At 44.1% G+C, this 24,295-nt stretch overlaps 1 long non-coding RNA gene across 1 annotated transcript; it reads right to left on the bottom strand.

Moving 5' to 3' along the window:
- Nucleotides 1-281: 281 nt before the first annotated feature.
- LOC132383358 (uncharacterized) lies at nt 282-24,268 on the bottom strand. Its single transcript, XR_009508640.1, has 3 exons — nt 24,063-24,268; nt 23,886-23,969; nt 282-1,223 (listed from the first exon to the last, which is right to left on the bottom strand). It is a non-coding gene; the product is annotated as an uncharacterized LOC132383358 (long non-coding RNA).
- Nucleotides 24,269-24,295: the final 27 nt, after the last annotated feature.

The raw sequence follows: 24,295 nt of genomic DNA on the forward strand, positions 1-24,295 counted from the left end.
CTAAAGCTTGGTCTGCAATAATATCACCAATGTTCCCTCTAATTTTTGTCTTCCAGCTACGTGGACCAACCAGGAAATTTTTACACAGCCTGAAAGCTGCCAGCACTTTAAATGTTCTTTTTGCAATATGCATACTTTGAATATTTAGAATGAAAGTTGAAAAATCAGATGCTTTTGACTTTATTTATTAATTGAAGGAATAATGAAATACAGTACAACAAAGACAATCTTTCATGTTTCATAAACTTTTTCTTGTCTGGCTTTAGTCCAGCTACGCAGCAACAAAGGGTACGTGCACGGAGGCACTTTAGCTTCTGCATGGCCATGCACCACACAGCTCAGAGGGAACAGTGAATATCACCATTGTCAATTAAGAGTGGATCATGTTTACAGAGTGTGGACTTACTAGACTGTTGTGGTTTTTCACCACTAGAGAGAGTGGCTTCATATATTGAATCAGCACAGAAGTTCTTTGCTTAAACATATGGATAAAGCAGTGCAATTTGTAATTTGCAGCTACTGTCTTTAAATGGAGGTGTTTGTAGTGGTGTGCTTTCGGGCCGATTGAGCTTTGTGGTCTCTGAGGGAGTCTGGTGAGATCTGTAATACAGTGTGCATCCTGGAGGCCAAGAAGACTGGAGACAAGACGCAAGCTCATGATAGATTCCACTTCTCGCCGGTCTCATCGATTAAAGCGTCGAGCAAGACTGAAATCAGCGAGGGTGAGGGCGGAAGGTGAGCGGGTGTTCAGTGCCGGAATTCGATTGGTCTCTCTCCCTGTCGCTTGCTGCACCCCCCTCCAAGAGCAGCGAGCGACAGGGAGAGAGACTGGTCTCTCTCTTCCTCTCGCCTGATGCTCCCGGAGATGGTGCCAGAGCCCTGGATCTTGGGCCAGGTTTGATCGACATGATTTGTAGATCGCCTTTTGCAGTTCATATTATCTGTGTTTCTGGTTTCTGGTTACTCTTTCTTTTGTGCAATTTTGATCTGGGTGGACCTGCTCGCCAGCCTGCAGTCACCAAACTACATGGTGCTAAGTTCAACTGAACTGAACTAAACTGAACAGTGCCGGCCTGCTTCAAGGACGCTGTGGTTGGACGTTTTATGTTCTGTGTTTCCTGCTAATTTTTTGCCATTTGCGCAGTTTATTCTTTTTTTTGCAGGTTGGGAGCTTGATGTTTTCTTTGAACAGGTTCCATGATGTTTCTTTGTTTGGTGGCTGCCTGTGGGAAGACAAATCGTAGGTTTGTATACTGTACACATGTTTTGACAATAAATGTACTGTGGCGAGCATGCAGTCCATGGTGACAGACACGAATGGCTCATTTTTCTCAGTTGCCGGTTTTGTTGTGACAAGCACAATAACAGACAGGGCACTATCACTCTGTGAGAACCAACTGGGGCACATATGGGGGGGGGGAAGGGGCAGGTGTGATTATTACACACCCTAGTTACAGTCAGGGTGACCCACAAAGTGAGCAACAGTATAACACAAGCCAAAATGTAACTATAGATGAACATCTCACCATAATTGCACGAAGACATTTTAAACAAGAACAATGAACAATAAGTAGCACTGGTCGCTAGAAATGCTGGGGCGAGCTGTTGACCGCATTGCCCCCTCCTGAGGGGGTCACCATCCCTATAAACCCTAGAGTCCACTACGAAGTCCAAAAGTCTCGGTGGTGACCGATGCCGCAGCCTGAGACGCTGGGGGATGTCTGTAGCCCCCCCGAGGGGAGATACACTTTGGTGGGGCAAGTGGCAGGGCACCTGGCTTGTCCCTTCCTTCCTTCAGTCTTGCTGGGTAGGTGTGGTTGAGGGCCAAAACACGCTGGATATGCCACATTGGACATGCAGTCGGGCACCTCTACTAGCCCCTTCCAGCAGCTTTGAAGCTTGGGGGGGGGGGATAGTCCCTTCTTCTTGGAGAGGCAGTAGAACCATACTGGGGCTCCACCAGGTACTGCTGCATTTGAGCCCCAGACTGGCGGTCGGGCCCCTTCTGGGACATGCAAGCGTCGTGGAAGTTCACGATCAGCTCCACATTCTGCCTGCTCCCGGCCAATAGAAGTGCTCGTGCAGCTAGCTGAAATGGCTGGCCCCCACCAGCCCGTGCGCCAACCACAGCAGCGTGGCGTGGACCCCCCGAGGGACCACCAGCATGGGGGCCACTCTCCTGCCCGCCGTACAGCCGCTGGTCAATGCCACCTGAAGTGCTGTTGCCCCTGGTTCCACTGGGCCGCTGCGGGGTGTGCTGGGAGACCGGCGGTAGTCACCGCTGCACCCGTTCTCCGGAGCTGCTCTGCTGCAGCTTCACCGCCAAGGTGGAGTGTTGCCTCCAGCATCTATATGGGCCCCCCCAGTGGGGCAGCGTCCGGCCCAACGAGCCAGGATTCCCGCACCTCGTGATCCACCGTGTTTTCTCACACCGTGACGCGCAGCCACCTCTTCCCTCTCATTGACACACAGTCGCTGGTGACCGTAACAACTGGACCACTGTTGTTGTCCACTCAGGCGGGAATGGCTGGTCCGTGTTGGGGAGAACACCGGGATGGATGAAAGTGATGATTGACACTGTGTCCACCAATGCCCATCTGATGCCCTCCACCATGCAGCCCACATATGAGCCGTGTTCTTCACCCAATCGGCCCACCTGGAAAGGCAACAATAGAGGGATTCTGCTGGAAGTCCCGGGTGCTGCCCTCCCTGTGTTTCCCAGTAGCTGTGCTGGGCTGTGACGTGGCGCTGGTGAGGGGCAGTTCCAGGCCACCTGGCCTGCATCACCACACTGGCACGTGGCATGGTCGGTCGGGCCTGTCTCATTGCCCCTCCTCGTCAGTTTCTCTCTCAGCCTTGGTGACACATGCCCGGGCTTGTGGCATGCTGGAATGCCCTTGGTGGCCTAAAATTGCTTCTGTCCTCTCGCCTCAGCCCCCAAGCTGCTGAAGGCCCTCCGGTGTTTGGTACATTCACAAAGGCGAGGAGGGGCAAGCTCTTCCTCTGTAGCGGGAGGCACTGGGGGGGGGGGAGGAAGTAGCCACACCATGCCCAGTGGCAGGGATCTGCCACAAATGCCCCAGTTCTTCCCTCATTGCTTCCTCCAATGGCCTCTGCCCAAAACACCACTCTAGCACCATTACGAGGGCCGTGCGATCAAGCTCCTCAGCTAGCATTAGGTCGAGGAGGGCCCACAGGGTATCTTCCCCCTCCCCCACCCCCTAGTGCCAGGGCGAAGTTCACTGCCATCTTGGTGGATCTCCACCCATTTTGCCCGGCAGCAAGGGTCCAGGTGGCCGGTACCACTTCAGTCTGGACCTTGTGATGTTAACTTCTGGGGTCCATTGGTCCCCCTCTTTCTCTGACAGCATTGGTGGTGCCCGCCGTGTTGCCCGTACTCCTATAGCGGCGGCATTTGGGGTTCCTGAGAGCGAGCCGCAAGTGAGATGGGTGATGCGCTCTGCTGTGTCCCCCGTGGGAACACTTGCCCCAATGGGATTCCTTGAGAAGGCACGATGCTTGGTTGCTGGGTTCTCCCTCTGGGTCATCTTCCCGTCTTCAGGAGCCCGGCCAAGGGGTATACCAAGGGAATTACTCCCCCAGTCTCACGCCACTCCATTTGACATTGTGGTTCTTCAAATTCACTGTAAGTTGCCAATCCCACTCCTGAGACCAATGTGGCGGGCATTCAGTCCGTGATAACAGACGAAGAACTCGTGTATCTCAACTGCCAGTCTTACTGTGAGAAGCAGAATAACAGACAGAGTACCATCGCTCTGTGAGAGCCAACTCGGTCACATACAGACAGGGGAGATGATTATTACACACTTCATTCAGGGTGACCCACAAACACACAAGTGAACAACTGTATAACTCAGGCCAAAATATAACAATAAATGAACTTGAACATCTCACCATAATCTCGTGAACGTGTTTTAAACAAGAACAGTAAGCAGCGCTGGCCGCTGGGTACGCTGGGGCAAGCTGTTGACCGCGTCCCTGGAGCGCCTCAGTATTTTGGTTCTATGATAAGTCCCTAAGTTATTTTCCCCATGCATTCTGCTCCATTGGGTATGACTAAAATACATTCATTATTAATATCAGTGTGCATGTGCTAACAATGTGGAGCACACCCTAATACCACCCAGCCAAGCATAATGCTATTTTCGGTGCATTTTTTTTACTTCTTTGTGTTGTGGTTCAGTACACAGCAAGCCACAGATGTAATAAGATCTCAACCACCATCTACAGAGCTACGAACAATTTGCGCCTGTCACAGCCACATGCTTTTATTAATATTATTGCTATCCACATGGATTAAGAAAAATCCTAGAGAGGAATACTTTAGAATATACTCTATAAATTGTTTTGGATGAAAGAAAACATCAATTTTTGGAAGTTCTTTCACATACTAAAGCCACATCTAGTTCACATTTTAATCCGATTCTTGTAAATAATTTGGAGAATGTGTAGCTCAGGTGGTTGGTGGTTGGGTTGAATTGTTCTCTGATCCTGGCAACATTCCTGTGATCGTTTTATCACCATGCAAAGGAAACATCATCGATTGTGGTGTGTCCTCTGCATGCTTGGCCTATACTGTATATACTTTTCAAACTGCTGATTGGACGTCATTTTGGAAACTCAATTGTGATGTGGCGAGGGTAGCTCACATGGTGAAATTTGTGCAATTGGGATCTAGAATTGCCTGCATTGGCTCACAAATAGGACTGAGGTCCACGTGTGCGTTTGCGGAAAACCACGCTCCTGGGAATTCCCTTGAATGCCACTTGTTCACTTGTGCCATGACTTTCGCTGATGCCTGGTCAGGTTTGTGCCCCTCTCGACCTTTGTGGGTAGAGAGTAGGGAGAATTGGTCATCCAGCTTTACAGCCAGTTGATGTTCACGGATCCTTGTGGATCACATTGTACAAACCCGGGCCGGACTTGGAGGGCAGACGTTCCTCTTCTACTCGTGCAGAGTAACACGCACACAATGCTGGAGGAACTCAGCAAGGTCAGGCAGCACCTGAGGAGAGGAATAAATGTTTTGGTCCGAGACCCTTCATCAGGTCTCCACAATGAACATAATGAATTCCTACAGCATTCTGTGTGTGTGTGTGTGTGTGTGTGTGTGTGTTACTCTGCGTTTCCAGCATTTGCAGAATCGCTTGTGTTCCTCATCATGCAGGATATACTTTATTACAACTACAATCTCAGTAAGATTGAAGAACTGATTGTGGACTTCAGTAAGGGTAAGACAGCGAGTCACAAATCAGTCCTCATAGAGGAATCAGAAGTGGAAAGAGTGAGGAGTTTCAAGTTCTTGGCTGTCAATATCTCTGAGGATCTATTCTGGGCCCAACACATTGATGCAGCTACAAAGGCCCAGCAGCGGCTGTGTTTCATTAGAAGTATGAGGAGATTTGGTATGTCACCAAAGACATTCACAAATTTCTACAGATGTACCAAGCGCTATCTGGTAAGGCGGGGTGTGGTAGGTGGGACTACTGCACAGGATCGAAATAAGCTGCAGAGATCTGTAGTCAGCTCCATCATGGGCATGAGCCTCTGTGGTATCTAGGACATCTTTAAGGAGTGATGCCTCAAAAAGGAGGCGTTCATCATTAAGGACCTCCATCACCCAGGATGATCTTCTCATTGCTCCTATTAGGGAGGAGGGACGGGAGCCTGAAGGCATACACTCAAAAATTCAGGAACAGCTTCTTTCCCTCTGCCATCCAATTTCTGAGTGGACTTTGAACCCATGAACACCACCTCACTACTTTTTACTTTATTTTTAGTTTTGCACTACTTATTTAATGTAACTATTATATATATATTTACTGTAAATCACAGTGTTTTTCTCCATTATTATGTATTACAATGTACTGCTGCTGCAGAGACAACAAATTTCATGACATGTGCCAGTGATATTAAACCTGATTCTGATTCTGAAAAAAGTAGATCACATTGTCTGAGAGAAACAAATTATGGTTAATTTGACAATACCCTACACTTAAGTTCATAACATTGCTGAAGTGTTACTTATCCTGAAGTAGAAATTATCTGGAGTTTGAGATATTGAGATTTCGTTTGGAATATCTGGATATTAACCAAGTCAGAACTAATGGCAAACTTGATAACTCCGGGAGGAGACTGATTGTCTAACTCCCTCTGTTCCATTACCTGAAATTTAATGTGTTTTTTACTGTTAAATATTGGTGGAACAAAGCCATTACTACCCAGGGGTTATCCTGGATCAGACCTGTCTGTCCTCCCAACCCATTTTTCCCAGTATGCCAAGATGACATGACAGAACAGCTGATAATAGTCCAGCAGGCACGGCTTTAGACAAGTAATTCTTGTCTTCTAAGCTGCAGTACAGCACATAATGTACAGAAGGTTCAGTCCAGAATGCAAATGCTCATTTCAGATCTGCAACTGTCATGTTCTTCTTAGGTAGTCGGGATCAGTGATGACACCTACTCCTGGTTGTGTGGTTCCGAGTTGACTAAGGAGGGAACTGTATTCTCTAATAGATGGCACAGAAGATAGTTTGCGAGTTAATCATCTTCTTCACTATCTATACAGGGCCTTGTGCATAGGCAATGCAATTCAGACAGTTGTTGCTTCACTTTGGGAAGTTGTGGGGGAAAGGTTCCAAGGAGCCGATGTTGGGACGTTGCACTTCCTCAACAAAGCCTCAGCACATCCCTGAACCTTTTCCTCTGTCCTTCTGGTAATCTCTTTCCGTGAGAGAGGAGTACAATGTTACTACGGTGTGTGCAATATATCGACCAGTAATTTAAGCTGTAATTCCATGCTTCAGCTAATTTTTTGCAGTGTAATCCCTGGTAAAGTAAGTGCCTTCAATCTACTCATTGACAACTAAGCCCAATGTATCCTGTACTGGCTGTAAAACTGATACCTCTCGCCATCTGCCCACTAGAGTTGGCATCTGCAGCTAAAACTCCAGCCACTGAACTCTATAATTCCCAATTTATTGGATCCCTGATCAACTGGCCTGGTCACCCAATGCTGGGATGCAGCATTAGGAAAACTATTCAAGGAAGCTCTTTGATCATCTGTTGCAGTAAGTACTTATTTGCCTGTTTAATTTGATTAACAGTTCTTGCAATCCTCTCATGCGCTCCGCCCTCCCCCACCCCAGTGACTGGAGTGACTTCGGGAGCCAGGAAATCTGATACAAAATTAAAACAAGGCAGATACTGGGATCTGAAAAACATGCAGAAAACAGCCTGTAAGGCAGGCACTATCATGGATGAGCAAAAAAAGATTTAAGTCAATCACATCACAGCTCTTTTTTTAAAAGGAAATGATCAAACCACAATATTAGCTCTGTTCATCCTCCATCAGGTACTGTCTAGCCTTCATAAGGAGAGCAGAATTCATTGACTTGGACGTTGCAAGATGGAGGAGTTCCAACTCACCCTTCCTCCAAGAGAACCACGATCTTTTCATAGGGTCTGGAGGCTTGCTGGCATCAATCATCGTACATTGGCTGGAGTCAGGGCTTTATGCTTCGGTTCTTGGTAAGGCCACCCATGCCAAACAGGTCAAAGGGTAGAGGCCAGACTAAGATAGATGGGTGGATAGACACTTTACTGGTCCCAAAGGAAGTTACAGTGTCACCGTAGCAGCACAAGTGAACAGACATGCAAATATTAGAAGAGAAGTAAGAAAGAATAAAAATAAGATACCTAAAAAATAAGATGTACAAGCATGGTCCACCAGTCTTCCAGGTCTGGGGGTTCGGCTCAGGGCTAACAACCCTGACTAGCAAAACAAAACTGTAACTGTAAAAGCAATGAAGAATCCTTTGACATCAGAGAACGAAGGTATTCCTGATTCTCCACCCAGAACTTGACTGACTAGTGAAAACCAAGCTACTGACACGATGAAGGAAGCCCTGAGCACGGCCAGAGATGGAGGACCTTCCTCGCTGCCTTAAATGCCAGTGGCGTAGCAGACTGCAGATAGTTACTACCCGGACAGAGTTTGGTCAAGGAACTTTTGTACCCTTGAGTCTGGAAGAGCATTTAAGCTTCTGAGGGATCTTACAGAGAAGACCTTACTTGCAGAAAAATTCAGACTACAGAGTCACCCATTGAAGAATTTTCTCCATGAGCTTTGTGAATGATTAGAACAATTTTTCTCAAAGGAAGCAGAATCTTTATATAGACTTTTGCACAGTACTGCAGTAATTTTATGTATTGCACTGTACTGCCGCTGCAAAAAAAAACAAAATTAATTACATATGTGAGTGGTGATAAACCTGATTTTGATATGGGTCTCTATTGTGAAATGGGAGTGGGAAGGGGAGCAGGGAGAGGAGAATCACGGTTGGGAAGAGGGGACGGGAGAGTGGTGATCCCCACCAGAGAGACATTCTGTAATGATCCATAAACCAACTGTTCGTAATCAAATGACCTTACCTGGTGTCTCAGGGCTGGATCTGCACCTGCGCCATCCCTCCTCACCCCGGCACTCCTTCTCTGCACCTGTCCCACACCCTTCCCGTGACACTCCACCCTCACCATTCCCAACTTCTTTGCTCCCGCTAGACTTACAAGCTCCCTCTCTGCTGCACGTTGACAAATACACTTTTGCGTAGGCACCCTCGCTATATGTATGTGTCCAAGATTTTTACATAGCACATGTAGATATATTCTTGTTATGTAAGATGGAGATGGCTTACTGAATTTATATGGGGTAAAGAGTATTTTTTAAATATCAAAACCGAACTTCATTTCTAAAACAAAATCATGCTTGGCTTTCTTTACACTCACGGAGTTATCCTGTTCAATATTGTCAGGTCTATACAGTTGTAGTGTCAGCATGTTAATACATACTATATACAAAACACCTGTACCACTCATGTGGCCTCTTTGGACCATTGACACCTCATGTACTTGTGAGGCTGTTACGCAGGACCCAGCCCCTCAGAGTCCAGTGACAGTCCTTCACCACAAAAGCATCAGCGTTGATGGCTCCATCGTTCCATATATCATTCAACACTTAGTCCTGCAGCTTGGAATTTGCCCTTTCAGACATCGTCTTGCATTAGAAGACCGACAAGATTCAGGCAGACCATATTGTCTTTCGATGATCTTCCAGCACCACTTGGTTTTGGAAATTAGGAGTTCTTCAAATTTCAAAAACAAGCTTAATTCAGATAAAGAATATACAAAAAGTATTTCAGAAAATGTGTAGCCTGGGTGATTGAGGGTTGGGTTGAATTGTTCTCCGATCTTGGCACTTTACTTGCAAACCTTTGGTGATGAAGATGCCAAGATTGGAGAACAACTTAACCCAAGCAGCATACAAGAAATACCCAAATAGTGCTTGGCTTACATTACATTAATAGTGTTGGCTCTATGTTTCATTTAGAGTGTTATCAGTTCTATGTATTTTTACTGTTCGGACATTCTATGTGCATGACATCAATGCCTCTCATGTGACTTTCTGGGACGATACACTTCAAGTATTTGAGAGGCTTCGACACAGGGACCAGGCCTTCCAGTGTTCAGTGTTAGCAGGAGTTAGATTGCATTTCTTCCCCACAGAGCGTTCACGTTGATTGAACCAAGCTTCGGTGCATCCCAGAGCACATACCTTTCCAGCCTGGCATATGCAATTTACAGAAAAGTGTCGGACAAAACAAACTACGTCATTTACTGTGTTGGTGCTTGATACGTGTCGAGAGATGTGTCCCTGGGAGCCACCCGTAAGTCAGGGAATCCTCTGTTATGCTGCTTCCTGGGGCAAATCTTGACAAGGACTCTCACATCTGCCCAGTACTCGGATGTGGGAGGTCGTCTCATTCTCAACATAGCCACGGTGAAGGCAGCATGAACCGAGGGTGAGACATTGACTGCGTAGAAAAGACGGGAGAGGGAGGGTCTCTTTCACTGCCAACTAAGTGAGGCCTCGGTGTTTGTTGGAGTGTGTTTTGAGGGTGAGTTCTGATGATCAAGAACTTGTCCTTGAAGCCCAGGTAGCGCAACAAGGTCCAACGGAACAGAACATTATGCTGCAGCAAGGCTAGCCCCACCCTTCAGGGACAGGTAGAAACTAAGCATGTAGTGACTCGACTTGGAATCGCTCATGGCAAGATAGCCACACACCAAGGTGGACACCAAGGTAAGAGGTCCACCTTGGTGTGGGGTGCAGTAGCATAGCGGTTAGCACAACCCTTTACAGGACCAGCCACCCCGGTTCAATTTCTGCCGCTGTCTGTGAGGCATTTGTATGTTCTTCTCAGAATTGCTCCAAGTGCTCCACGATCCGAAGACGTACTGGTCGGTTGGTTACTTGCTCGTTGTAAATTGTCCCGTGATTAGGTTAGCATTAAGTTAGGGGATTGTAGGGTGGAGTGGCTGAAAGGCCTATTCCACACTGTATCTCGATCAATAAGTAAATAAAGAGTTATGATGGGTAGTTCTTCCCCATCCATTACCTGGAGATTTGTGCATCATGACCCTTCAGACCAACATGCTGGAGGAACTGAACGCATCAGGCAGAGTCTCAGCCCGAAATGTCAATTGTTTATCCCCTCCATAGATGCTGACTGCCCTGATGAGTTCCTGCAGCATTTGGTGTGTGTTGCTCTGGATTTCCAGCATCTGCAGAATCTCCTGTGCATTGTGGCCCTTCAGACACCTCCCAGATGAAACAGAGGGTGGATTTGGTAACTACAGAGAACTGGGTCATGTGATCCATCCCTGTGTCAGCCCCGAGAGTACTACACACCTCAAGGTTCCAGTGAAATCAGACATGATCTAATTCAGTGATAGAGCTGGTGCAAAAGAGGACAGTTTGTGCTCCTCATTTGCATCGAGTTAGGTTCATAGGTGCATGCTTGCTTGCTCTTGTTCCTGTTAACTGCAGGACTGCAGCAAGATGTGCTGTTTAAATGACTAATAATTGCAGTTCAGTTGGCAGCAACATGCAGAGTAAGTTCAGTCTGCATTTAGATGGATGGGATTGAGTGAAGTACAAGTTAGTTTTCTCCCCGTTTGAACAAAAGCTCAGAGTTGGTTGCCATTATGGCCAATAGTGCTTTCTGAACCAACTAGCCATGTTTGCTGCCAATGTTCTCTAGGTACACGATTTGCGCTTCACCACAGAGTGGTGACCCCTGACCTTCTATGTGCTCCTGAGTCCTGGACTATGAACAGTGGACACTTCAAGACACTGGAGAGATATCCACAATGCTACCTTTGAAGGATAAAGCTCTAACTACATTTAGTCAACTACACCAGGCAGGCCACGTCACTTTCATACCTAACACCAGACTCTCGAAACAGGCTTTCTGTTCCGAGATTTACTGTGGGAAGAGATTGCCAAGCAGACAGAGGATAGGGTTCTCAAAGTTTCCTTCGGAAAACCCGACATCCTCCCTGACTCCAGGGAATGTTTGGTTCAGACCACTCAATGTCAAGGAAGAGCATTCAGAATTCTGTTGAAAACCTTGAGTCCAGGCACCAGTAGCACGCAGAAGCTCTGTGCGGGGAGGATATCACTTCACAAAATAACTGCACACTACCTATAAAGCAATTTCCTGCCCAATCTGTGAAAGAGTCTGTGGGTCACACCTTGGCCACAACAGTCACTGCAGAACCAGGCAGGAAGTGAGACATCCTTGATGCCCAGAGACTGCCTAAGAAGAAAAAGACAGGTGAACCATGCAGAAAATCCAAAGCAACACACACAAAATGCAGGAGGAACTCAGCAGGTCGGCCAGCATCTAAGGAAATGAATAGACAGCCGACGTTTTGGGCTGAGACCCTTCCTCAAAACTGAGAAGGAACCCATCATAAAGTGGGGGGCTGCTTTATCCGCCATATTCAGGACTTCCCGGTGGCCAAACACTGGAATTCCAATTCCCATTCCAGTTCTGATATGCTGGTCCATAGCCTCCTGCTTTGTCAAGATGAGGCCACCCTCAGGTTAAGGAACATAACCTTATATTCAACCTGGGTATCCTCCAACCTGATGGCAATCTATGGATATAGACCCCAAGATTCCTCTTTTGGCTAAGAAATCTGCCATTAACCCCATATTCTGAAAATAAATCACCTCACACTTTTTCAGGCTGAACTCAATCTGCCGATTCTCAGCCCAGCTCTTCATCCTGTTAATACATCCCCCTACCCACCCACACCTTCCTTTATTCCCCACTCTGACATTTTGCATCTTCTCACCTGCCTATTACTCACCATGAGTCCTCTCATCCCTCCTGTTATAATATGGTCCACTCTCTTCTCTTATCAGATTCCTTCTTCTGCAGCCCTTGTCCACCAGGCTTCTCTATCACCTTCCAGCTAGACCCCTTCCCCTCCCCACAACTTTTTATATATGTTTGTTTCAAGAAAATAAAAGAAATGCCTTCCATTCATTAGTCTTTTTTAAAGAACAAGAATAATCTGGAAATGTTTCAGTGTATGGAAAAAGATAGCCAATTTGGATAGTTATTGACCTACCCTTTTGAAAACAATAATTCTTTTAATGCCTATCAGAAAATTTTGACAACGCATCTTGGCTTAGTACATTACATACTATGCTGTACTTTCGTAAAACATTCATTTCTATATACGTAGAACATAAGATCTTACAACACAGACAGACTTACAGCCCACAATGTTGTGCCAACCTTTTAACCTACTCTAGAATCAATCTACCATTCCCTCACACATAACTCTCCATTTTCCCTTCATCCATGTGTCTATCTAGGAGTTTTTAAAATGGCCCTGATATACCTGCCTCCACTACACCCTGCCAGGGTGTTCCATGTACCCATCATTCTCTGCATAAGGAACTTGCCTCTGACATCCCCCCCCCCCCCCAATACTTTTGTTCAAAATTATGCCTCCTTGTATTAGCCATTTCTGTCCTGGTTAAAAAATCACAGACTGTCCACTTTCTCTATGACTCTGATCACCTTGTAAACCTCTATCAAGTCATGTCTCTGCTCTGTCACTCCAAAGAGAAAAGCCCTAGCTTGCTCCTCCTGTCTTCATAAGACATACCCTCTAAACCAGGCAGCATCCTGGTAAATCTCCACTGCACCCCTTCTAAAGCTTCCACACCCTTCCTATAATGAGGTGACCAGAACTGAACACAATATTCTAAGTGTCGTCTAATCAGGATTTTATAGATCTGTAATATTATTTCATGGCTCTTGAACTACCCAACCATTAACCTTCCTAACAACTCTATCAACTTTAGTGGCAACTTTGAGGGTGGCAATCTATGGATATAGACCCCAAGATTCCTCTTTTGGCTAAGAAATCTGCCATTAACCCCATATTCTGAAAATAAATCACTTCACACTTTTTCAGGCTGAACTCAATCTGCCGATTCTCAGCCCAGCTCTTCATCCTGTCAATGTCCCATTGCAACCTACAGCAACCCTCTACACTATCCACACCACCACCAACCTTCATGTCACCTGCAAACTTTTGAACTCTCCTTTCTACTTCTTTATCCAAGACATTTATAAAAATCACAAGGAGCAGAGGCCCCTGAACAGATCCCTGCAGAACACCACTGGTCACTGACCTCCAGGCAGACTAAACTCCATCAACTACTACCCTCTGACTTCTATAGGTAAGCCAGTTCTTTATCCACACAGACAAGTTTCCCTGGAATCCATGTCTTCTGAATTTCTTAATGAGCCTGCCATAGGGAACCTTATCAAATGCCTTACTAAAATCTATATTATTACCATTGTGCATGTCCACATGGAGTGTTGACCCATCAATCATCAGGGTCACTCACCACCCAGGCCATGCTTTCTTCTCACTGCTGCCTTCTGGAAGAAGGTACAGGAGTCTCAGAACTCACACTGACAGGTTCAGGAACAGTTACTACCCCTCAACAATATGTCTCTTGAACCAAAAGGGATAACTTCACTTGCCCCATCATTGAAATGTTCCCTCAACCTATGGACTCACTCTCAAGGACTCTTCATCTCATATTTTTGATAGTTATTGCTTATTTATTTATTATTATTATTATTTCTTTCTTTTTTCATCTGCACAGTTTGTTGTCTTCTACCACTGGCTGAATGCCCCACTGGGGCAGCCTTACATTGATTCTATTGTGGTTATAATGTTATCATGGATTTATTGAGTACACCCACTAGAAAGTGAATCTCTGGGTTATATATGGGTACATGTATAAACTTCGATAAGAAATTTTGAGATCAGAATCAGAATCAGGTTTAATATCTGGCATATGTCGTGAAATTTGTTAACTTTGTGGCAGCAGTACAGTGCAATACATGTTCAGTATAGATTAAGTATATTAAATAGCTAAATTAATATAGGTAGTGCAAAAAGTGAAATTAAAAAAAGTAGTGAGGTACTGTTCATGGGTTCAATGTCCATTTAGAAATAGGATGGCAGAGAGAAAGAAGCTGTTGCTGAATCGTTCAGGCTTCTGTACCTCCTACCTGATGGTAACAATGAGAAGAGGGCATTTCCAGGGTGGTGGGGGTCCTTGATGATGGAAGCCACTTTTCTGAGGCACTGCTCCTGAAGATGTCTCGGATACTATGGACACTAGTACCCACGATGGGGCTAGCTAATTTTACAACTCTCTGCAGCTTACTTCGACCCTGTGTAGCAGCACCCCCACCGCCATACCAGACAGTGATTCAGCCGGTCAGTGTGCTCTTCACAGTAATCTGTAGAAATTTTTGAGAGTTTTAGGTGACAAACAAAATCTCCTCAAGCTCCTAATGAAATATTGCCACTGTCTTGGTTTCTTTATACCTGTAACATGTACGTTGGGATCAGGGTAAATCCTCAGAGATAATGACATCCCGGAATTTGAAATTGCTCACTCTCTCTCTTTTGAACTTTGGATTTTTGAAATATACACACCACTTCCACTGCTCTACCTTCATCAATGGTGCTTTGTCACATCTTCAAGGAATTCAATCAGGCAGATAAGGCATGACCAGCCCCTCACAAAGCCATGCTGATGATCCCCAACTAGGCTACGCTTCTTCAAATACTCATTAATCCTGTCTATAAGAATTCTCTCCAATAATTTACCCACCACTGAAGTAGGAGTTGCCAGTCTATTATTCCCAGGGTTATCCCTACTCCCTTTCTTGAACAAAGAAATAACATTTGCCACCCTCCAACCATCTGGTGCTACCGCTGTGGCCAGTGAGAATGCAAAGATTATCGCCCAGGGTGCAGCAATCTCTTCCCACACTTCCCTTGGTAACCTAGCCTGGCCTTGGGGACTTATCTATCACAATGTTTCTCAAAACTTGTACCAAATAACAATTAATGAAGTCTCACTATAAATTGTTTGACATACAAATATTGTTAATGAAGAGAGACAAATTCCTATTGAGTGTCTTTGTTAATGATGAGTGTTGTTTAATTTGTTAATGATGATTGTTGAGTGATGAAACATATAGATGATTGGATTCATCTTTTGGTGTTGCGTTTGATATAGGTAAACAAAATCATGAGGGGGTATAGATGGGATAAATAGAACATAGAACATAGAATAGTACAGCACAGTACAGGCCCTTCGGCCCACCATATTGTACAGACCCTTAAACCCTGCCTCCCATATAACCCCCCCACCTTAAATTCCACCATATACCTGTCTAGTAGTATCTTAAATTTCACTAGTGTATCTGCCTCCACCACTGACTCAGGCAGTGCATTCCACGCACCAGCCACTCTGAGTAAAAAACCTTCCTCTAATATCCCCCTTGAACTTCCCACCCCTTACCTTAAAGCCACGTTCTCTTGTATTGAGCAGTGGTGCCCCGGGGAAGAGGCGCTGGCTGTCTACTCTATCTATTCCTCTTAATATCTTGTACGCCTCTATCATGTCTCCTCTCATCCTCCTTCTCTCCAAAGAGTAAACCCCTAGCTCCCTTAATCCCTTAAATGCAAGCAGACTTTTTCCACTGAGATTGGGCAGGACTGCAACCTGAGGTCATGGGTTAAGTGTGAAAGTCGAGAAGTTTAAAGGGAACATGAGGGGAAACATCTTCACTCAGAGGATTGTGAGAGTGTGGAATGTGCAGCCTGTGCAAATGGTGCATGCAAGCTCGACTTCAATATTTAAGAGAAATTTATAGCTATATGAATAGTAGGGATATGGAGAGCTGTGGTCCCAGTGCAGGTTGATGGGAGTAGCCAGTCTAAATGGTTTTGGCACTGCCTAGAGAGGCAAAAGGGGCCATTTCTTTGGTGTACTTCTCTATGACTCTATGACCCAAAGTTTGTGATCAGACATTTTACTATTAAAAAACTTTAAGTGTTTAATTAATAACAGTTAACAAAAACCTCAACAGACCCAACGGGACTCCTTCACACCAAGTTATTTCTTCTGGTAGTAAACAGCCTGTTTAAAGTAGCATAGCTTGGTCAAGATGTCATATATAAGGAAAGGAGCCAACACTGAGCTTTTTGCTGCTGACACGTTAGCATATGATCCTATAAACACAAGGGATTCTGTAGAAGCTGGGAATCCAGAGCAACATTTACAAAATGCTGGAGGAGCTCAGCATGTCGGGAGCATGTATGGAAAGGACTAGAAATTCAACGTCTCAGGCCGACATCCTTCATCAGGACTGGAAAGGAAGGGGGAAGAATTCAGAATAAGCAGGCTGGCAGAAGGGGAAGTTAGAAGGCAGTAAGATGAAGCCAGGTGAGGGGAAAGGTAGGTGGTGGGCGGAAGCATAGAATATTAAACTAGAATTAAAAGAGACAGACATTTGTAATTGAGTGCAATTGCTGAGTCAGTTTCTATCGGTCAGTGGAGGGCATGATTCATGTAAATTGGTATCTAGAATTCCTCCAAATGCCAGCAAAAGAACAGCACAATCAAGTTCTATTACTCATCCTACAGTGTGCCAAGTTTGCCTCTTGGCCTATTTCCTCTGAAGTCATTAAGTCCAGTGCAGCCCAATGTAGTCCTTATAGGCCATGATCATCAATTTGTTACTTCTCTCTCAGACAGTTGATTTTTGTCCAAACTTGCAGTGAACACAACCCAGACCATTTGCCTCTGTGATGGTATGATTTCCATGCTTTGCATAGTTGCTAGTCACTTGGTTGATTGTGCCAGAGATTTCATTGCCTTGATGGTGTATAGGTGGCATTGCAGCCGTAGTTAAGTCTTAAAAGGTTGCATCAGAGTGTCTCTAATGGGGTTAGGACGCAAAGAAATGTAACAGCTCTGTAAACCTGGAGTGTTGTCATTACTTAGGCCCCAGTTTTATCCAGACTGCAACCTGCAACTGCAACCTTCATAAATGAGAAATTCTGCAGATGCTGGAAATCCAAAGCAACACGCACAAAATGCTGGAGGAGCTCAGGAGGTCAGGCAGCATCCATGGAAATAAATAAACAGTTGGTGTATCAGGCCGAGACCCTTCTTCTGGACTGGAAAGGAAGGGGGAAGATGCCAGAATAAAAAGGTGGGGGGATAGGTAGAAGAATGAAGCATGACCTAATTGAAACCTTTAGGATGTTGATAGGCCCTGATAGAGTGGATGTGGAGAGGATGTTTCCTATGGTGGGGGAGTTTGCCAGAAGACACAGCCTCAGAATAGAATGGAGGTGAGGAGGAACTTCTTTAGCCAGAGAGTGGTGAATCTGTGGAACTGTTTGCCACAGGCAGATGTGGAGGCCAAGTCTTTATGTATATTTAAGGCAGAGGTTAATAGATTCCTGATTGGTCAGGGCATGAAGGGGTACAGGACAGGAGATTGGGGGCAAGAGGAAAATTGGATCAGTCATGATGAAATGGTGGAGGAGACTCGATGGGCCAAATGGCCTAATTCTTTTCCTACATCTTATGGTCTTATGGGAAGGTGATAGGTGATAGATGAACGCAGGTGGGTAGAAAAGGTGAAGGATTGGGCAGGAAGGAATCTGATAGGAGAGAAGAGTGGACCAAAGAGAAAGGAATGGAGGAGAGGATCCAGTGGCAGGTGGGAAGAGGTAAGAGGCTAGAATGGAGCATTGAAACAGAGGGGAGGGGAAGGGAAAATTTCATAAAACAGTACCTCAAGAAGTTTGTGCTTAATTAAGGGTAATTAAGGGAAGTAGGTGTCGGCATTGAAAACTTTTTATTTGCAGCATCCTCTCAAGTAGATGCTGCTGACCACGTGGGTTATGATGAAATTAGTAGCAAAGTAGATATTGGTGCACAATTTTAGAGTGGCCTCTTCACTCAATTAGGTATATTTGCAATTAGTATATCATGCTTTATCGACTATATCCAGATACATTATAGCAATACCATAACCATAAAGGAATTTTATTTTGTTCTAATTGTGCTTTTTCTTGTATAATTTTGTAGAATGAATGTTTAGTTTTTGTTTCTCTTGTAAATGGTGCATGCCTGCAATGCTGCTGCAAATAAGTTGCTTGTTTCATCTGAGTATGCATGCACATGTCCATATTTCATTGACCTCAACTTTAACTTTTTTATTTCCTCTTGCTTAGCTTATGAAACTTTGCACCGTGTGACATAATTTACCTTATTTCTAAACTTTCCGCATCTTCATAGTGAAACTCTGAAGCACTGATCGCTGCATTGCAGGAAGTTCCCAAAGAACACCTGATTTGATGCTTTCGAAAATAATTCTGCCTGGTCTTTGTATCGTCCCAGCCTTCTACAAATGTCCACAAAGAATATATTTAATTGGATGATTGATGGCAAGAATAAACTTCTATGTTGTTATTCTCAATGGTGAACACTCCCTCTGCCAGTTCTATTTGAGACATGTATTAATGGTAAACATATTTCAATGAAATAACTTCTTGCAACCTATTCTCCTTCAGTGTGCAAGAAGTACATATCACTGAATTCATAGCACACAAAATGCTGTTGTGTCTGTCACTCAAACTGAATATGTGCTTATATCCTAACATAACAATAGAATAAATAAAAACATGTTTAATTTCTAAACTAAAAGTGAGAAACTGGGAAACTTGTGGAAATCAAATTCCGCAGAAGTGTCTTAATGTTTCGATACCATCTATAAATTTGCTGATGATACCAGCATTGTTGGTAGAATCTCAGGTGGAGACGAGAGGGTGTCCAGGAGTGAGATATGCCGACTAGTTGAGTGGTGTTGCAGCAACAACCTGGCACTCAATGTCAGTAAGACCAAAGAGCTGATTGTGGGCTTCAGGAAGGGTAAGATGAAGGAACACATACCGATCCTCATAGAGGGATCAGAAGTGGAGAGAGTGAGCAGTTTCAGGTTCCTGGGTGTCAAGATCTCTGAGGCCCTAACCTGGCCCCAACATACTGATGCAGCTATAAAGAAGGCAACACAGCAACTATACTTCATTAGAAGTTTGAAGAGATTTGGTATGTCAGCAAAAACACTCAACTCTATAGATGTACCATGCAGAGCATTCTGACAGGCTGCATCACTGTCTGGGTGCTACTGAACAGGACCAAAAGAAGCTGCAGAAGGTTGTAAATTTAGTCAGCTCCAATTTGGGTACAACGTACCCAGGACACCTTCAAGGAGCAGTGTCTCAGAAAGGCAGCGTCCATTATTAAGGACCTCCAGCACCCAGGGCATGCCCTTTTCTCACTGTTACCACCAGGTATGAGGTACAGAAGCCTGAAGGCACACACTCAGCGATTCAAGAACAGCTCCTTCTCCCCACCATCCGATTCCAAAATGGACATTGAACCCAAGAACACTACTCTATTTTTAATATATATCATTTCTGTTTTTGCATGATTTCTAATCTATTCAACATACGGTATGTATGCTGTAATTTATTTATTTATATTTTTCTTCTGTATCATGTGCAGCTGCTAACTTAAATTCCATGACACTTGGCGGTGATAATAAACGATTCCAATTCTGATTTTTGAAGTGAAATCAGGAATGTGAACCCAACCACTGAGTTAAAAAAAATTAAGATGAATCATTTGTGCTAATCTTCCTGGTGGTAATACATCTCTACCAGAGGAGGTTTAAGGTGCTTCTTCCCTCCGCTAGCCCGCTGGTTATCCTTGGGCAAGGTGTAGCACCCGCTCAGCCCTGATCAGGGTCATGTGAAGCCACGGGAGCAGGTAGTGGATGGTCGTATGAGCAGCCGGTGCAGATCACAAGTCCTGGTTATGCGAACACCGACAACAGGCAGACACACTCTCTGCAAAGTACTGATAATGGCTGGGATCCTGTAAAGACACTGCCCAGAAGAAGACAATGGCGAACCACTTCTGTAGAAAAATTTGCCAAGTACGATCACGGTCATATGACACAGAACATACCATGATGATGAACTTTCTTGGATCAGGCTGTTCTTACATTTTCCGTGGCCTATTGATGTTGGTTTAGCTTCTTGAAAATATAACCTGATTGCAGTAAGAACGTGTTTTACACTGTCATAGGTACATTATTTCAAATCAAGCTCCATCTTTCTTCTGAATGGAGCATAACATCCTGCATCTTCATGGTGACAAGAATCACTTTTTATTCTGACCAAGAGTTTTCCTGCAATCAGCATATTTTTCAGTGCCTCAGTAAAACAGTTGACATGATCAAAAACCCCAGATATTCTCTCTCCTCTCCCTTGGGGCAGCAGATAGAAAAGCTTAAAAGCAGGTACCACTGCATTCAAGGACAGCTTCAACCCCACTGATATAATTTAAAAGCATGTACACTGTGTTCAAGGACAGCTTCAACCCCACTGATATAATTTAAAAGCATGTACACTGTGTTCAAGGACAGCTTCAACCCCACTGATATAATTTAAAAGCATGTACACTGTGTTCAAGGACAGCTTCAACCCCACTGATATAATTTTACTGAATGATTCCATATTATGACAGAATGGAGATTGACTCCTGACCTCAAAACCTATTTCATTATGATTCTGTACCTCATTGTACGCCTATGCTATTTTGAAAGCTTTTACACTTTATTCTGCATTGCCATTATCTTGCCTCATTCTAGTTCAACACACTGTGTAGTGATTAGATCTGCATAAACAGCATGCAAGATAAGCTTTTCACTGTGCTTTGGTAAATGGGACAGTCATAACCAAAACCAAAACATTAGTAACGTTACCATGCAAGACAAACAAAATGCTGGAGGGACTCAGCAGGGCAGGCAGCAAATATGGAAAACAGGAAACAGGACCTGATGAAGGGTCTCAGCCCGAAATGTTGGCTGTTCTTTTCCATAGATGCTGCCTGGCTTGCTGAGTTCCTCCAGCATTTTGTGTGAGTTGCTCGGATTCCCAGAAACTGCAGGTTTTCTCTTGTTAGTAACATTACCACAACCTACATGCACTTTGCATTACCAGTCTAAGCAGTTAATGTCTTGCAATTCCGCTATCTCTTCAAACTTGCAGATACAATTTCAAAGTTCAGAGCTCAAAGTAGAGTTATCATTAAAGCACATATATGTCACCATATACAACCCTGAGATTCATTTATTGTGGTGACAATAAATCTAAGAGAAACAATAGAATCAATTCAAGACAGTACCCAACAGGATAGACAAATGATGTCATGCTGAATCTCCACAGACAGGTGTGTCCAGGACAGGTCCTCTGAGATGGTAGCACCCATGAATTTAAAGTTACTGACCTTGTCCACCTCTGATCCTCCAATTATTACCGGCTCATGGACCTCTAGTTTCCTGCTCTTGATCCTTGTCTTGCTGACATTGAGTGAGAGGTTGCTGTTATTACACCACTCAGACAAGTTTTCAATTTCCCTCCTAAATGCTGATTTATCACCACTTTTGAAACAGCCCAGAACAGTAGTGTCACCAGCAAACTTGTATAAGGTGTGAAGCGGTTAGAGAAGGGGGCTTGCTCCTGTTTCTGTCTACATTTTACTTCACTTTGACAAGCTCTATACCTTAAATTGCCATACAGGGTGGTGGAGGCCAAGTTATTTTGTGTAATTAAGGCAGAAATTAATAGATTTTTGATTGGTAAAGGAATTCAGGATTGAGGGGAGAAGGTTGAAGAATGGGATTTTATTAATCAGTTATGATTGAAAGACAAATGAGACTCAATGAGCTGAATGGTCTGATTCTGTTCCTATCTCTTATAGGTCTTAACTGTTAGTGCACCTACTCCTAAGTTTTGGGGAATTAATTCTAAAATTTTCTTTACTTACAGTACTCTACAGAAGTCTTAAGCCCATATATACTTCTAGGGTGCATAAGAGTTCTGCACAGTACTGTAATAATTTTGTGCATTGCCCTGTAATGCTGCCACAGAACAAAAACTATTTCATGATGTATGTGAGTGACGATCAGCCTAATTCTGATATGGGCTTCGATTGTGGAGTGGGAGAGGGAAAGGGACAGGGGGAGGGGAATCACGGTTGGGAAAAACAGAAGGGAGAGGGAAGTGCTTAGGAAGTACCAGGGAGATATTTTATAATGATCAATAAACTAATTTTTTCGTAATCAGATAACCTCGCCTGGTGTCTCAGGGATGGGTGTGTCTGTACCTGCACCACCCCCAGGCTCCTGGCACTCCTTCTCTACCACCTGTCCCGCACTCCACCAGCGGTGCTCCATCCTCACCATTCCCAGCACTCTGTACTCCCACCAGATTTACAAACTCAGTCTCCGCTCTATGTTGACCAATACAATACTGTGCGAAAGTCTTAGACAAAAGCCTTATGTATGTACCTAAGACTTTTGCACAGTACTGTTCAAAATTTGCACTCAAATGCTTCAAACTAGAAACTTTCTCTGTAGATGTTACACTTTATTTTGTCTTCTATTGTTGTTTTACCTTGTTCTACCTTAATGCACTGTGTAATGAATTGATCTACACATACAGCAACAATATGGAAGAAAGGATTTACACTCTACCTCAGTACAGGAGAAAATAGTAAGCCAATTCCAATTAAAAATTTAAACAAAAATCAGTGACTATTTATCACATACACTTGCAGTGTGTAATCAGCTACTATAGTTCATTTGCAGCAACTGTGACTAATCTTCAATTATACTTTGATGAAGCTTGGTGTGCTCTGAGATTGTTAAAAATTGCTAAATCAATCCAAATGACTTCATCCTTAATTATGAAAGCAAACTTAGAATTGTACATACAATTTCCAAATATTGCATCCCACCACTGCCTATGAGCAAATGGAATTGCATTTCCAAGGAAATTAGAAAATGTTTGACTATATATAATTTCGTGATACATTCTGGAAAGTTTTAGAGAATATTTCACTCCAAAGTTAATCAGTTTTTATATAAAATTCAGAACAATTTTGTATCAATTCATGTTCAAACTGATCATCCACTCTGGTGTGCTTTATTTGTCACTGCCCGCATTCTCACACTTTCCTCTCGCCTCCCCTCCATTTCAACTTGCAAAGTGCCTCTTGTCAGAGATAAAAACATAAGGACTAGGCCATCTGGCCCATCGAGCCTGCTCTGCCATTCAATAAGTTCATGGCTGATCTGACCATGGACTCATCTCCACCTACCTGCCTTTTCCCCAGAAGCCTTAACCCCCCCCCCCCTACAATGCAAAAAAAACCTATCCAATGTAGCCTTCACTGGTTCATTGGACAGGAAATTCCATAGATTCGCCTCTCTTTGGAACAAACAGTTGCTCCTCATCTCTGTCCCAAATTTACTCTCCTGAATTTTGAGGCTATGTGCCCTATTTCTAGTCTCACCTACCAATGGATCTTTGAATCTTGTCTCTGAATTTAAGGTTATTATAAGGAAGGTGAGCTTAGGAGTGAAACAGTATTCTTTCCACATTCTTATAATGAATTTATATACAAATTTTAATTGAATGGAATGAGTTGTTTTTTTATCTGCTGCTTTGGGAAATACATTTTCTACCAACCTGTCCTTGAGCTATAGCACCTTTCTTTTATCACTGCTGGTTCAAAATCCTGGAACTCCCTAAGCAGCAGCACTGTGGGAATACCTTCAAAAGAAAAATCACAGATGTTCAAAAAGGCAGCTTGCCATAACCTTTGGAAATATTTGGCTTATCCCACGATCAAGTAAAAAGGCTCACCATAAACAGCTTAGCTCAGTGATTGAGATGCAATATTGTCCACATCACAAATATCGAGAAAGTTGGTGGTGGCCTCATTGTGCATCCATTCCTGAATCCTACGACTGCAGAGGTTTCTGAAAAAAGACCGTTTATTGCCAACAATGAATGTCGTTCAACAAATGTGTAGAGCACAAACCTAGACTTTAGTCTTCTGACAGGCTAAATCTTTGGCAACACAGCACGACACCCGG

This window comes from Hypanus sabinus, chromosome 30 (assembly GCF_030144855.1).
Source record: "Hypanus sabinus isolate sHypSab1 chromosome 30, sHypSab1.hap1, whole genome shotgun sequence".
NCBI lineage: Eukaryota > Metazoa > Chordata > Chondrichthyes > Myliobatiformes > Dasyatidae > Hypanus > Hypanus sabinus.